Raw genomic sequence first — 17,394 nt, 5'->3', positions numbered from 1 at the left:
CAAAGTATGGCACAAGAATCAGGATCATCTGTACCATATGGGAGATCATTAGGAATACAGAAACCCTATACACAGATTATTGAATAGAAATCATTTTAACAAGATTTCCAGGTGGTTTTTATACGCTGATTTCGAGAAGGACTGTCCTAGAGTTTCTGATTCTGATTCAGGCACATTATTTCCAGGTGATTTTATGGTCAAGTTTAAGAAAAAACAAGGGAATTAGAAAAATGACTTCAAGTCATTTTGCACTTGAATTTCTAATCTCCACTCTGCCACTGATTAAGTTTGGGACCTTAAGATACTTACTACCTTGGGCCTCAGTATCCATAGCTATAAAGTATAGGGGTTGTATTTGATGATATTTAAATACATTTTAGGTCTGAAAAATCTTGAGATTCATTCACCTAATGTTTTATGAGCACTTTTTCCTGTTTCAGGTATTGTGTGCCCGGTGCTGGGGACATTCATTTAAATACACAAAACATTCTTCAAAAAGAGTCATCCAAAACTAACAACGGAAATGGAGATCTGGTTGAACACGTTTAAATGTCCAAATTCTTATACCCTGCTAATAAGTAATTAAAATTTAAATTGGCATATTCACTTTGAAAAAGTAATGTGCTAATATCTACAGTTCATTCGTAACATGGTAGTGAGAGTAATCCTGTTAAAACAAGTCAGATCATGTAATTCTTCTGCTCAAAACTCTCCAGTGGCTCCACATCTCTCAAAATAAAATTCTTCTCAGTGGCCTATAATGCCCTCTAGGATCTGCCTCACCCTGCTTCTCTGACCTTATCTCCTATTATTGCTCATCACTCTACACAGGTAGTTGGCCTCATTATTTTTCAGACATACCAAGTACATTACTTCCTCAAATCCATTTCACTTGCAGGGTCCTCTGCCTGAATCTTCTTCCTCTGTGTTGTATGCATCCTCATCACCCACTCTCCAACCTTCTTCAGTTCTTTGTTCAAATGTCATTTTCTCAATTAGGTCTTTTATGACCATCCTACTTAAAAGTATACCAATGGCACATTCACCATGCACTGTACTCCCTATCTACCATCCCTGCTGTAAATTTCTCCATTGTACATATCACTATCTAATATGCTGCATAGTTATATATAAAGTTTCATTGAAGTATAGTTATTTACAAGGTTGTGATAATTTCTACTGTACAACAAAGTGACCCAGTCATACATATACACATATCCATTCTCTCTCAGATTGATTTTTAAAATTTTTATTTACTCTTCACTTTTCTTTCATGTGCATATACTAGAATTTAAGCTTAATAAAGGCAGGAATTTTTATCATTTTTGTTTTCTGATGCATCTCTAGCATTTAAAATAATATATGGCACAAAATATGTGCTCATTATTTCTTGAATAAATCAGAGTATATGAAAATGCATCTAACCTACAATCCAGAACTTTTAAATTTATACACAAAAAACTCTACATGTATGTATAAACATACTTCTACACAATAATGTTCATTATACTTTTGTCTGTAATCAGGGGAAACTAGGGGAAAATATCTAAATGTACAGAAATAAAATAGATAAATAAAACTGAGAGTATTTCTATGCCACAGTATTCTACAGAAGTGAATGTTAATGAACTAGATCTCCAGATCTCAGTATAATTAGCTGTTATAAGGGTGAATGAAAAAAGCAAGTTACAGAATAGTATACAAAGTGTAATACCATTTAAGTAAATTTTAAAAACACAATGCTATTTTAGATATGAAGTAAGAACAACACAATCTAAATGCACATAAATATTTGATCTATTATTTTCTGAATTTCATCTGCATTTTGGAGATATTTTGAAAGTGAATGAAAGAGAACAAGAGAACTAAGCCCAAGAGTATTATTAGTGATTCACTTACAGTCATGCACCTTGTTAGTGGTAGAGCTGTGACTACATCTTAGAGTTCCCACCTGTATGTTCAAAATATTTTAACCAAGTTAAAAATAAGAGTTTCTTTTTTTAATTAATTGGACTCGATTCCCTGAGAACTCCTGTAATATTTAAATATCTCAATAAGTATATTTTATTCATCTCTAGATATTTTAAAGAGTATTCCTAAATATCAAATTTGCATCAACTAGCGGAAAGAACAGTTATGATTAATCTAAAATTTAAATCTATTACATTTTAAATATAAGCAAAATGGGTTAGAATAGAACTTTATAAATTGTTTTACTCCATTGGAGGACTACATTATTCAGATTCAAATTATATGTGAATATCACTGCAAATATTTTTCATATAGCCTTGTAGTTCAAGGCTTTATAATTTAACATTATTTAGAAATAATTTTCTGAGATAAGTCAGCGCCCTCTGGTGGTAATTTTTTTAAAGCTTCCTTTCAAAAACTGTAGATCAGTTCCTCCTTTTCAAAGCTAGATCAGAAAGAAAACCACCCAAAAAGCAAATACCACTCAAATTCAAATTATCATTTTCTTCTTCTAGAACCAATGCTGCTTCAATATATGGCAGATCAAGCTGGGTAAGAAATTATTCAGATGCTTTTGGATAATCATTATGTAATATTTATCTATAGGATATGGATAAAAATATTTGTCTTTACTACCAATGGTCAGTTAGGCTTTTGATCCTAGAATTATTGCTGGAAGGACCTTTGGGACATCCACCTTTTTCTCATCATAAAAATGTGACTTCATCCAGATCATTGTAGTATGTCCTTAAATATCTTTGGAAGTAGATTTAATTAATGTCTGATAAGAAATGAAGGAAAGTGATTGAGGGAAGCAAAGAGTGTTTTAAACATTTCCTCAGTACCCTCTATGTTCAGCATATATCAGATATTTAATTTTTTTATAAAATAAGTTCTTCCAAAAGAATTCTACTCTGAAATCAGGCCATTAAGTCTTAAGCCTAAGTTCACTCTTGCAAATTGCAATGTGTGCAAAATGCCCAAGGGGTTCAAAAGATGGCAACATTTCATTATTGCAGATGGTTATTTGTTTTTTTAAAAAGTAAATAATTGACACCCTTTGTGGTAGAGCTATTAGAAGTAGGGTATCTGTTAACAGGTTATTTATTTTAGGCCCTTTATGTTTGAGGGGAATGACTTGGCCATAATATTATCTGTGCTACAGAAGTCACGTTATATCAGTATTCTTTGATAGTATTTAGTTCAAGAAAACATTTAGTAAATAATAAAAATATTTTTTCAAAGATAAAGATTAAAACTGGATGATACTAAAGTTTTAGGCTTTATCTTCAAAGATAGAGTAATTAATTGATATACAGTTCTGAAACTCTATTCTTCTCTCCTGGGAGGAGATTTGAAGACAACTGGAAAATAGAGATGATGAATATTATTCTGGTGTCTAAACCAATGCTTAACTAGAATGAACAGTTTACCAGCTTTTTAGTTCACTAATATATCTATCATTAGTGAATTAAAACCCAGGTTAATAAATCATGTTTGTAATATTTGAGAACAGGGCTGGAGGTTAGGTTGTACACTATTTTGCTTTGTTAGTATCCTGATATAGCCCATATACCAGCAGGGAGGTATTAAGAAGGGTGATTTTTTAAGATTATAAAAGAGAAGAAGACATGTATAAGAAGACTTCATTTTAGTAATAAGGGGCTAAGGACTTATTTCTGTTTCTTCCAAAGACAAAAAAGAAGATTGGGCTTGAGAATACAGCAAAGGAGGTCCTGTAAAATGAATATTGCCATATTACAGCTTTGCTCATCCTCAGTGAAAATCAAGTTCAGTAGACAACTTTTTTGTAAGGTTTAGCATAGGATTTCTCAGCCTTGACACTGTTGATATTTTGGGCTAGCTAATCCTGGGAACTGTCCTAGATATGTAGGATGTTTAGTGGTGTCTCTGGTATTTACTACTTGTCATCTCCCCAGGGATATCTATATTTTATCCAACTGACATGAAGAGATTAACATGTGCCTGCAATTTTCTGATGTAATAGTCTCAGATCTGAGAAGTGACCAAGTTATGTTTTAGAAAGTATACAACTAATCTAGGTTAAATAGATAAAAGGTCTTTTTCCTTACTTAATGTATGATTGATCCATGAAAGAATTCCTATATTTCATGAAATCCTATCAAGAGCATATCCCTTCAGATGATATTCCCATTGTAGGTAATGAAGACATTCAAAGTGCAATTATGGAGACTTTCTCTTGCTAGGTACTCACCATTCATATATGATATTTACTACTGTAAATGAAAGTATGTATAAATGAAGATTATTTTCACTGGTTAATGAAATGAGAAATTACTCTTTTTCTAAGTTTGAGTTAAACCTGTTTAACTTTATTGGTAATTGATTATATGATGTGACTGCAATGTGGTAATCTTCCATTTTGTTTACAATGAATGTTTCATCTTTTCTACTTAATGGGTAACTTTATTTGTTTATATTTGGAACCTCCCAAAGAAGCATAGAAGAGATTATTACAGACTAAAATACCTATGAAATAGAGTTTTCTTATTTGTCATTGGTAGGAATTGTAGTTTTGTTCTTTTGACTTGAATAAAAATTGTGAACATGGCTTACTTAAATCTAAAAATATAGATGACTCTGATATAAAGATAACTTCTTATAGTTTTGTTTAACAGCCATATCAGATTGGTCATTTAAAAATCCATAAGACAAATTTTTACTTTTGTATTTATCTATTATCTTATAAATATAAAAATTTATTTTTATGATTTGTTCTTATACCAATAGCCTCACAGCCTATGAACTCTTTCTTGCCTTGTTAGTGTAAATTATATTTCTAATTTGATAAGTGATTCAATAATTGAAAAGTAATACATCAAACTATACTGTCATAGCACCTTTCGTTTACCTTCAGTTTTAGTTCCCTATCAATCTAATTTTCTTAAGATTTTTTTTCTAAGTATTTGATTTTATCATTTGGAAGAGTACATACAGTTAAAATCTTGGAAATATTTTACTGCACCTTCACCCTTTAGACAGTGTGGCTATTATTTAAAGCACTTTTAAGATAAAAAGGAACCCTGACAAAAATTATACCTCTGCTCTTATATGTCTCAATACCTAAAATCTTCCACATTCTTTTATAAGCATTATGAGTTGGATTATTTTACCTGGTTAATTCATTACCAGTCATTGCTACAAAGAAACAGAAATAGGAGATAGAATAGGTAAATTATAATGAAAGAGATTTGCTTTTATAGTTTAGAAAGGGGAAAGGAACCCCTTGATGGCCTATCTGAAGAGAATCTAAGGATACTAGTTATCTATAAAGAAAATAAGAACGAAATGATTGATAAGTTGCCAAAAATAAACTTATTCTAACTTTCTATTGATTTGCTCAAGTTGGTAAATAACAACGCCAAGATAGCCTTAAACTGGCTGTGGTGTAGACTGTAGAGGAAAAAGCCCTGGATCTGATCTACAGCAATTGATTTGGATTTCTAGTGTAGCTCTCATACTGACTTCTAACTTGGATCATTTTCTGGCCCCCTTCTGGGCCTTATATTCCCTTTCTACTTTTTTCAGATTATGTTTGTTGTGTAAACTTAAGTGAATTGCTATAGTACAATGCACTCCTTCTATTTTTTTTCTGTTTTCTATCATTCACCCAAAAGAATTTTAAATGCAATGTTAAAATGTTATGGCTCTTAAAATCTTTTGTCTCAGGAGACCTAGAGAACATCTAGTTTACGTCATCACCCATCTTACAGAAGAGGAGACCAGAGATGTTCAGATCCACCAGATTTGTTGAGCATCTACTGTATATTAGCAGTGGTTCTGGTTACCTTGATATATTGTGGTTCATTTAATCCTCAAAAGAATCTTGTGAGCAGGTAGATGATTGTTACCCTAATTTTTAGAGAACTGGAAGCAGACTTATATTTTAAGTAGATTGTGAAGATTTATACAGCTACTAAAACAGAGTTTGGATTTTATTACAAATGTGTTTCATTCCAAATCCAAGGCTTATGGCACTGTACTATTCTTAGATCCTAACAGGAATTAGAAGTCTTATTATACATCATCCACATTCTATTCCCACTATATTTAACTTACTTTTTTTTTTCAGCTGCTCCTATGGCATATGGAAGTTCTCAGGCCAGGGACTGAATCCAAGCTGGAGCTGTGAACTACACCACAGCTGCAGCAACACTGGATCCTTAGCCCACTGCGCTGGGCCAGGGATTGAACTGGCCTCCACAGAGACAAACTGGATCATTAACCCACTGTGCCACAGCAGGAACTCCAATTCCTAGTATATAATTTTCTCATTTTATTGCTAAGACAGAAAGTAAAAGTAGCTAATCAAATTCTTAACTAGAGGGTAGTTCATTCTGAGATAAACAAATGTTGTAGGTGGGAACTGGTTCTTTTTTCTCCAGTTTGTGCTATCAGAAAAAAATTACTTTATTCTAACTTTGAAATTCTAGCTGTTTTTTCAGAAGTTATTGAATAGAATCAATATATTCCAAAATTTGCCAAGTTATATTCATACTCAAGTTTTTTGTTTTCCACATTGGAAGATACTCCCAAGCAAAAAGATGTTTTGGTAAAAATCATTTGACTAAAATTACAAGAATAAAATCTATCCAGCCTGCTGATAATACTGACTATATTCTTATAAATATACTTCTCTATTGTACTATCAGGTACAAAGTTCTTAAAGTACCTTGATACAAATAAATGACTGATGTGCCTGTGGTGCTTAATAAATGGCTTATATATTAACCACTAACTCATGAGTTATTTTGTCTGCCAGAGAACTGAAATCCATCCGGCCTTCAGTTAGAAAAGTCCAAATAGACTGTTAAAGGAACATTTATACCTGGTAAAATAAATTACTTATTTTATCTTTGTTCTCAAACTTAGTAAGTAAAGGGAAAAAGTCTTCATTTAATATGTCAGTCAGTAATTAAAATAAAATTGGGTCCCTTGTCCCAAATGAATGTTCATAAAATGAACTCTGTGTCTATTTCTTAGAAATCTTATTCAAACTTGATCATGCCAGAGCTAGACAGTGTTGAGCTTTTGCTTTATCAAAATGGTATGAGATCATTGAGAGGAAAAAGACCAAAAGTTTTGGAAAACATTACAGTGACCTTATGTTACTTTCATAAAGGGATTTGGGTTTGAATTAACAATAATTTTGTTGCATTTTGATAATTTCTTCTTTACATTCACTCAAAGAGTCTAAAAGCCATTCTGGAGTTAAATGAAAAATGTGATGGAGGTGGTTTTCCAGGTAATGGGAAGAAAAGAAAGATTTCCAATTATTAAAATCTATGGAGATTTAGCAGCTCATATGACTTTTTGAGGCCCTCCATGTGGAATTGCCTATTTGCAGAATGAAAAACATTGAATACAAAGCCAAATTCATTATTCCCATTCATATTGCAACCATTGTAAATTTCAAGAAGCATTACTAAACTTGGGTAAAGATAGGAATAGGATCCCAGGTATAAAAGACTTGAAATTATCTTGCTTCCTTTTAACTAACCAAGAAGGCCTGGATCCTATGAGAAAACTTTCCTATTGCTATAAATCTCCAAGTAGAACCATACCTGCTACACCCCAGTTCTTCTCAGGCTGGGTGTGAGGTTAGAGTGTGAGAAAGAGATTCAAAATGACCACACTGACCGATGTAGGAAATTCTCACATTAAAAAACTATTTATTCGGCACTTACTATGCACGAAGCCTAAGCTTGTGAAAACTTATACTTCCCAGATAGATATTTGATGATTCAAAATATTTAGAGATTTTGTTTTTAAGAGGAGGAAGTTGATAACATACATTAAGTACCCAGTATATAGCTATACAGTATTTTATCTATTACTTCATTTAATCCTTTCAACAAACTCAGGAGGTAAATATAACTACATTTTACTGATAAGAAAACAAATTCAGGCCTTTACTTGTCCAAAGTAGTGATAAGAGTAGTTAGTACTTTTTGAAAATTTGCTATATGCCAAGCACTATTCTAAATTTTCTTGAAATATTAACTCAATTGTAACTTCCATTTTCCAGATGAAGGAATTAGTAAGTGGCAGGGATAAATTCACACCAAAATATATAAATTGATTCCATTTGTAAGGAACCTAGACAAGCTTAGATCATGTCTGCTAAAGAGGATTTATTATAAATATAGTTAGAGAAATATAAAGATCAGTACACAATTTTTGATGACCATAAAACCAGGCCTCATAGATAACGATCTACATATTCAGGATATAGCACTATTTCTAGCAGTCTAATAAGAGGTGTATTATAAATATCTCTAATAAAAATTCCCTTTAGAAACTCAGCTGTTTCTCTTATAATTCTCAAAACAGTCCCATAAAGGGAGGGAAAGATGCACACTATGGCATATGGAATGACTGGCCAACAGGGACCTGCTGCATAGCACAGGGAACTCTACCCAGTATTTTGTAAAGCTACATGGGAAAAGAATCTAAAAAATAAAGGATGTCTCTACTTAAAAGAGACACGTGCACCCGCATGTTCATTGCAGCACTATTCACAATAGCCAAGACATGGAAACAACACAAATGTCCATCGACAGATGATTGGATTCGGAAGAGGTGGTATATATACACAATGGAATACTACTCAGCCATAAGAAAGAATGACATCATGCCATTTGCAGCAACATGGATGGAGCTAGAGAATCTCATACTGAGTGAAATGAGCCAGAAAGACAAATACCATATGATATCACTTATAACTGGAATAGAATATCCAGCACAAATGAACATCTCCTCAGAAAAGAAACTCATGGACTTGGAGAAGAGACTTGTGGCTGCCTGATGGGAGGGGGAGGGAGTGGGAGGGATCGGGAGCTTGGGCTCATCAGACACAACTTAGAATAGATTTACAAGGAGATCCTGCTGAATAGCATTGAGAACTTTGTCTAGATACTCATGTTGCAACAGAAGAAAGGCTGGGGGAAAAATGTAATTGTCCCATAAAGGGAGGGAAAGATGCACACTTACATGTATACATGTAAGGATAACCTGACCCCCTTGCTGTACAGTGGGAAAATAAAAAAAATAATAATAATTAAAAAAAATAAACGATGTGTGTATATGTATAACTGAATCACTTTCTTGTAAGCAGAAATTATCACAACATTGTAAATCAACTATACTTCAATAAGACTTTTAAAAATGAAACAAAAAAAATCCTCGTTTGACAATAGACTGGATCTGTGGTTCAGATGGGTAAAGTGACTTAATCAGAGTCTCAGAACTAGGATAAGAGACCCTAGATTTAATCTCAGATCTGAATCCAAATCCCATGGTGTTTACACTGCCAAACTGCCTCTGAAAAAAGCGGTATCTGCCAAACTCAATCCTGGTGACTTTGGGAATCTCTTGAAAGATAATTTAGACTTTAGCTAATAATAAAAGCTACCATTAAAAAATATTTCCTATGTGTCAATCACTGTGCTAAGCACTTAATAAATAATGTCAGCTCTTTAACTGTTTGAGGAAGAATCCATTCTTTAACCCTTTTTAAGACGAGGAAATTTAACTTTAGAGAAATTAAGCAACTTGCCTAGGATGAAGAGTTAGTAAACAGCTGTCTCAATTGGATACTTGGCTCTTAATCACTAGATGCACTACTTTCCATTTTAAGCCCTTAGGAAAAAGTCAATGCTTAACACAAACACTGCCATTATGATCTGAGGCATGATTGCAAGGCTTCTAAGAAGATATTTTAGTGGGAGATTAAAATGCATCTATTGATAAGGCTATCCCTGACTGAAGCATCCTTCTTCTTACTTATTGGAGATAAACATTTTAGAAACAATCTCTCTGTTACCCACTGGTCCAACTTCATTCCCTAAATTAAGCAACAAGGCAACAATGGAACTACTATTGATGCCCACCTCATGCAGAGATGATCATCTCTTCTTTGTAGCCCTTTGCTTTTTCACTGGGAGGAAGTTTTGCTGGATAACCATGGAAGCTAAGTCTGACCAGCTAGGAGTCACTGCTTTTCTGAGGATGGCAGGCTGTTAGGGCTATGGGGGTTTGACAAAGTGTTTCATTGTCTTAAGCCTACACATGAACAGTCTCTGCTCATTTAATTCACTATAGGGAGGTGGAAGCTGAAGACTGCAGACACCAGGGCAAATATAGCAAAGCTCTCCCATAAGTTAGCTGCTCCTTTTATCCAGCGGGTGGTTCAAAGACAAGTGATCTTGGATCATTTCAAGTGCCTGGAATATTTGCTATTGTTTGAGTATCATTTCATACTTACTGCCTGGAGCTTTCAGCCAGTGTGAACCACTGTTTCAATGTCCTGGAGTGTCTTTAGAACTTGTGAATCTTCTGCTGAAAGCAGCTCACTGGAAGAGGGGAGCAGCAAGCCACTCAGGGTTCTGCATATGGCCTCCTTCTAGTACATACCCCTACAAAGAGTCCCTGTTTCTTCTCTGGCCCTCGGACTACCCCTTCTGGACAGGAGAGGAGGCTGTGGTGGCAGCCTGCTTCATGCTTCTTTCCTCCCTATGAATACCCAGAAAACTGTACTATCTATGAACAACTGGGCCTCTTACTTTCTTAGGGAACAGATGGGTATGTTGAGACCCAGATAAGGATGACATGCTTGGTAAATATGCTGTATCCACATCAAATCAGTGGGCTTTCTTGGCCCTAAAAGATGAGGAATGATAATATTTAAAATTAAATTGCATCACAAGAACAGTTTTTAATTTAGTATAACTTTTCTGAAGTGAAAATTTTTTCTAATATTTAACCTATTTTTTCTGTCTCCTCCAAATAAGTTGATATCTTACTTGTTGAAATTCATATGGCAAGGATTTATTATTATTTATTATTATTATTTTCATCATCATAATCGTTAGTATTCAATTATTCAAAAACTTATATTTCTCCAACACCTACTGAATTCAGGATGCTTTCACAATGTGCCATGAAGATTCATTTTCACAGCCCTAAAGAAGAAGGCAGGACAGGATATTATTAGCTTTGTTTAATAGAAGAATATCTGGAGGTAAATATACCGAGTGATGTCTCAAAGGTCAAACCCAATTACTTGTGGTCTTAAGCTCCTAGGATACTCCCTACTTTTGCTTCTCTAGAGAATATTAGTATCTAGTACCCAAATACCACCTAGCAAGTAAATTATCTTACCTGCTCCCAAAGATGGAAAGAATATGATGTGAAAAATGGTTTAAAGCCTCCCCACCCTCACCATGCCACATACATATTAAAAACAAAAATTAAACAAAACTGCAGTCAATTCCATGCTTTCCACTATTTAATGCATTCCTTTGAGCTGTTTCTTTTATACAAATTCCTTGAAATAAATATCCCAACAAGCAGTATCAACCATTCACATATTCATTGTGAATTTTTGTATCTAAATTCAGCAAGTCAACTGCCTAGCCAGATATGAGAGAAATAGAACTTAAAATAGATACTGCCTGAGGTGAGGGTTAACATGAATAATGTCTAGTTACATTAGGATTAACTAACTTAATCCTAAATTAGTTAATTAGGATTAGATAATTGACTAGTTAATCAGTTATAGTACATACCCTTACAAAGGGTCCCTGTTTCTTCTCTGGCTCTCGGGCTACCCCTTCTGGACAGAAGAGGAGGCTATGGTGGCTTAAAAATAGAGGAAATAATAATATTTTGTGGGTTTAATCTTAGAATTAAATAAGCCATGAAATAGGCCACTATGTGGTATATCTACTACTAAAAATAGCTATAAAACACATAGTAAAATTAAGCAACTTGCCTAGGATGAAGAGTTAGTAAATAGCTGAGTCCCAATTGGAAACTTGGCTCTTTAATCATTAGATGCACTACTTTCCATTTTAGCCTTTAGGAAGAGATCAATGCTTAACATAAACACTTAAACCACCCTATTTCATATATGAAATTGGGTGTGTGAAAGTACCTAGTACCTATCTAACAAAAATTTGGGAAGAGAAAAAAATCAAATCCAGCAGTACCCCACTCTCCTTCCCTGCCCCACACACTAAAAAATAAAAATAAATAAAGGGCAGCTGTCATAAAATAGTGCTGGAAATAAAAAAAATTCCAAACTTATTCTATTCTGTTACAAAAATCCTATTCAGAGCAGCCTCTGATCTGCGTATTGCTTTGGAAAAGAGCACAGAGAAGCCAACGACACATTTTAAAATTAAGTGGAGTAAGCAGCTTCCTACAGGGATGTCTCCTGCCCCATAATATTTCTCTAATGTCAACTGAAGTGTCTTAAGTTCCATCATAATAATATCCTTGGAATGTTTTAAAGCATCGATATTCTTTTGAAAGGGAACCTTAATCTGTTAAAAGCTCCAACAGTGGGTTTCAAAGTGTAATACTCAATCCGGCAGCATCAGCATCTACTGGGAACTTGTTATAAAAGCAAATTATTGGTCCCACCCCAGATCTAAAGAATGGATGGGGAGAGGCAATCTGTGTTTTAAAAAGCCTATGGGTGATTCGGGGGCATGCTGAAGTTTAAGAACCATTGCCTTAGTAGGATTTAGTTTGTTAGATACCTTTTTATAGTAGCTATAATGATAAGCTAATGCAGGATAAAAATAAAGAATTAATTAAAAAGTCAGTCTACATCAATATTTCCTTTAAAAATTATCATGAGAAACCTTAATTTGCTCTCCAACAGTGTTACACATTAGTTAGAAAAGGCCGAGATGAATTAATATGACCTGGAAGTTGATAAAATCCAAGACAGTTACACTAAGTTTTCTTTCAAGAAATTTAGCAAATAAGGGAAATCCCCAAAAGCCTGGCCTCTCATCTTCTGCAGAAATACTCAATTTCCATGGTGAAATTTTAATGTTCTACCAGATTTCTATTGATTTGGGCATCAGGTGCCTATATTTATGAAGGCCAAAAGAAAGGGTAAAGTATTCAATAAGGAAGAAGAGGGTGTGGAATGCTACTAGAAATCCTATTTCAAAGTTAGACTATATTCATTTATAGCCCCTATATCATATGTGTGCTCATTAATTTTTCAGAGTTTAAATTACAAACATCAGTTATAAATGTGTTTGTTTCAAAAGAGAGCCACTTGGCAGGAATAAGATAGCTATACCCACATTGTGATAGCATGGCATGAGTAGTGTCTGAAGCTGGGTGGGACAGTATCATGACCTTAGTGCTAAATTCTCAGAAAACTTGTGAGCAAGTAGCTTGAAATTGGCCATGGTGGAAACACACCAAGACAAATCAGGACTTTTTCATTTTAATTGTCTTCAGAGATCCAGTTTTTAAAACTCTATTTTCTTCTTCTAATGCATGGAATTAAAATGATCATTTTTTTTCTGATGTGTACAAGCAAGCATTGTGAAAACAGCATTTTTTTTTTGTTTCCCATTACAACAAAGCTTGTGTGATATTAACAACTCAAGTTTTCACTTTAATGATAGCAGGGTATTATAGATTGGCAGACTTTTTTTCTTTCAGAACTTTAAAAATGTTGCTCCACTGTCTTCCTGCTTGTTTAGTCTGGATGAGAAAAGCACTGCTATCCTTTTCTTTATTCCTCTGTATGTAATGTGTCTTTTTTCTCTGGCTGATTTTAAGATTTTTTTTTCTCCTTATCACTGTTTCGTTTTGCTGCAATTTCATTAAGATGTGCTTTGGTATCATATAGTTGTCTTAATGTTTCTTGTGTTTAGAGTTTTTGAACTTCTTAGATCTGGGTTCATAGTTTTCATCAAAGGTAGAAACTTTATTTTTTAAAATATTTTTTCTGCCTCCCCTCTTTTGGATACTTCAAATACACATGTATTAGGACTCTAAAATTGTTTCAGAGCTTTTTAATGTTCTTTTCACTTTTTCAAATTCTCATTTCTATTTGTTTCATTTTGAATAGTTTGCATTGCTGTGTCTTAAGTCCACTACATTTTTCTTCTACGTGTAACTTCATAATTTGCTACTACTCACAGACAGTGGATTTTAAATCTTCAGTATTGTAGTTTTCATCTTTAGAAGTTTAACGTGGGTCTTTTCTATATCATTTATGTCTCTACTTAGCTTTTTTTTCTCTTATTATTATTCTTAATAGCTATTTCCCCAATACAATTTTTTTCCCTACTGTATAGCATGGTGACCCAGTTACACACACATGTATACATTCTATTTTCGCATATTACCATGCTCCATCATAAGTGACTAGACATAGTTCCCAGTGCTATACAACAGGATCTCATTGCTAATCCATTCCAAAGGCAATAGTTTGTATCTATTAACTTCAAGTCCCCAACCACCCCACTCCCTCCCCATCCCCCTTGGCAACCACAAGTCTATTCTCCAAGTCCATGATTTTCTTTTCTGTGGAAAGTTTCATTTGTGCCTTATATTAGATTCCAGATATAAGTGCTATCATATGTTGTCTTTTTCTGACTTATTTCACTCAGGATGAGAGTCTCTAGTTCCTTAACTTTTTAAAAATATGGAATATAGTTGCAGTAACTATTTAACATCCTTTTCTGCTGATTTGATTCCAACATCTGTGTCAGTTCTGAATCACTTTTTATTGAATAATATTTATTTTAATGGCATGCATTTTCTTGCTTCTTTTCATGCCTGGTAGTTTTTGATTAGATATCAAATGTGAAGTTTACCTTTTCAAATGTTGGATTTTTTTTTGTATGGTTATAAATATTCTTGAGCTTTACTCTGGGCTACCGTTAGGTTACCTGGAAAGAGTTTTGGTCATTTTAGGTCATTATAAGACTTGTTAGGCAGGACAAGAAAAACACTTAGTCTGGAAAATAGACTCAAGTCTCATCATTCCCCATTAACTGAGGTAAATGCTTTTCGAGTAGGTGTGCCTATAAATTGTGAGCTTTTCCAATATCCCTAGTAGAAATTTGCACTAATTCTAGTCCTGTGTGAGCACTCTTCTTTGTAATCCTATCGGATGGTTATTTCTCCAGTAGTTTACTTACATGCATTCACTGATGGATACTTTTCTAAATATTGCCTGCAACTTTCCAGGGTTCTTTCTCATAGCTCTTTCCTCTCTGGTATTTTGTTTTGTGAACTCAGCCAACTTGAGCTCCCTGGACTTTCAGATTCATTTCTTTAACACAGGAAGTTTGTTCTGCCTGTGTTCCCTCTCCTTGTTCTGTGGCCTGGAACTCTTTCAAGATAGTAACCTGGGGCAATCATAGGACTTATTTGTTTTTCATGTTTTTCATGTTGCTTGATATCCAGTATCCTAAAAACTGTTATTTTAAATAGTTCATATTCTTGCATGTTTCAGGCAGGAGGGTAAATCTGGTTCCTGTTACTGTATTTTGGTTAGAAGTGGAAGTTGAGGGAATTGAAAGTGATCTGATATCCAAGATAGATGCTTTAAGATGTATCTCTTCGTAGTAATGTAGGATGCTTTTTTCAATGTGTATAAGGATTTGAAGGCCACTGAGGGTGAGACTGGTTTCAGGAGACTAAGGATATTGGCTATGATGTCTTTTACATTTCTAAGAGAGGGCATGGTTTACAATATGTCAGCATTATTTTTCTTTCTTATCATCCATTCATTCTTTTTATAATCATACATATTGACTTCCCTCTGAAGAAACATATCCCTTTCTCACTCTCACTCTATGTGAGTCCAATATGGCTTATATCACTCTGCAGCTTGTCACATGAGCCAGATCTGTCCAATCAGAACCACTTCCCTCTAAACTATAGATATTTGGTTTTGGAATGGGTGAGTTCATCTAAGATTTAACTCTAGAATATTTGCTGGACTTATTAGAAAGAGAGCATTTCTTTCCATTGGACTGGTAGCTGGTTAGATGTAGGAATAGGGATGCTAAAATCTACCTACTACATATCCCCCTGCTACCCAGACATACATACACAGAAAGAAAAATAATAGAGACCACCTCCTTATAATACTTTTGAGTCCCTGAGTCTTCCTAGAGTTTTCAGTTACAAGTAAATTTCTTTCATTGTTAAAACCAGTTTTAGTTGAATTTCTACCAACTTAAAACATAAAATTTTGACTCATACATAAATGATCATTGTCATCAGACACCCACTCACAAATAGTTAAAATACAAAGTACAAAATTCTCAGCCCTACGAGTAAAAATAGTATGATTTCAGAGAAGGGATAAATTACAATAAAAATATGGAACTGCCATTTATTGTGTAATTATACTATGTCATATTTACATTGTCTCAATCCCCATAAGATTAAGTAGGTATTTATTTATTCATACTTAACTGAAAAAAACTAAACCTCGGAGAGATTATGTAACACTTCCAAGATCACATAACTATAAAATGGAATAGGCCAAGTTATAAACAGTGATAACTGTTTGTAATACTTCATGATATTGCATTTGTGGCTTTAAGGAATCTGAGAAGCTGAGAGAATTTTGTGAAGAAAATGACTTTGCAGAATGGATGCTGGAGGAAAGGGAGGGTATTTCAAGAAGTAAAAAGGTTGAGAGCAAAGGGACAGAACAGGTTTGAAAATGGCTCTCTCAGGGAGATAAATAGAAAATGATCAAGAAATCTGCCTGATGCTCTTGAACTTACTGATTGCATCTACTCCAGATGCTCTTTGGATGTTGAATTTTCTGTTTATCTATTCTTTCCATCCTAATCTCTCCCCAGCAACTTCTTTCTTTTTTTAGAGTATGGTTTATTTATAGTGTTTCTTGGTCAATTTATCTGGGTTTTGTTTTGATTGTCATCCAATCAGAGGCATAGGAAAGTCTGAGAATGAGGCAGGGCACACCATTAATTGGTGAAGGAGCTAATACACAAAACAGATGCCACCTTTTACTAACTTCTTTACATGCCTCATACTCTTGGTTTTACTTGGCATTCTCTAATATATTTTAGTATATTTCTAAATGTTGTCACATCATTTACTTTCAATAATATCTTTCCAAGAACGGCAAGTTATTTAATTAGGAAGCACTCTCATAGTTCTTCCTATAACAGGCATTGATCAGTCTACAAATATTAGCTTATTTAATTTTCATAATGACCTCATAAGATAAAGATATACTATTATTCCCATTTATAGACAAGGAAACTAGGGCATAGAGATATTAAGTAATTTGCTCAATATTAAACATCTAAAGTGTGGAGCTGGGATTTTTTTAATGGCTGTACCTATGGCAGATGGAAGTTCCTGGGCCAGGGACTGGATCCAAGCCACAGCTGTGACCTATGCCACACCTAGAGCAAAACCAGATCCCTTAACCCACTGTGCTGGGCCAGGGATTAAACCCATGCCTCAACAACAACTCAAGCCACTGAAGTCAGATTTTTAACTCACTGTGCCACAGCAGGAACTCTTGGAGCTGGGATTTGTATGAGCTTTGCTTCACAATCCATA

Source organism: Phacochoerus africanus, chromosome X (genome assembly GCF_016906955.1).
Source record: "Phacochoerus africanus isolate WHEZ1 chromosome X, ROS_Pafr_v1, whole genome shotgun sequence".
NCBI lineage: Eukaryota > Metazoa > Chordata > Mammalia > Artiodactyla > Suidae > Phacochoerus > Phacochoerus africanus.
The sequence above is the reverse complement of the archived record's forward strand: the minus strand, read 5'-3'. Positions refer to the sequence as shown.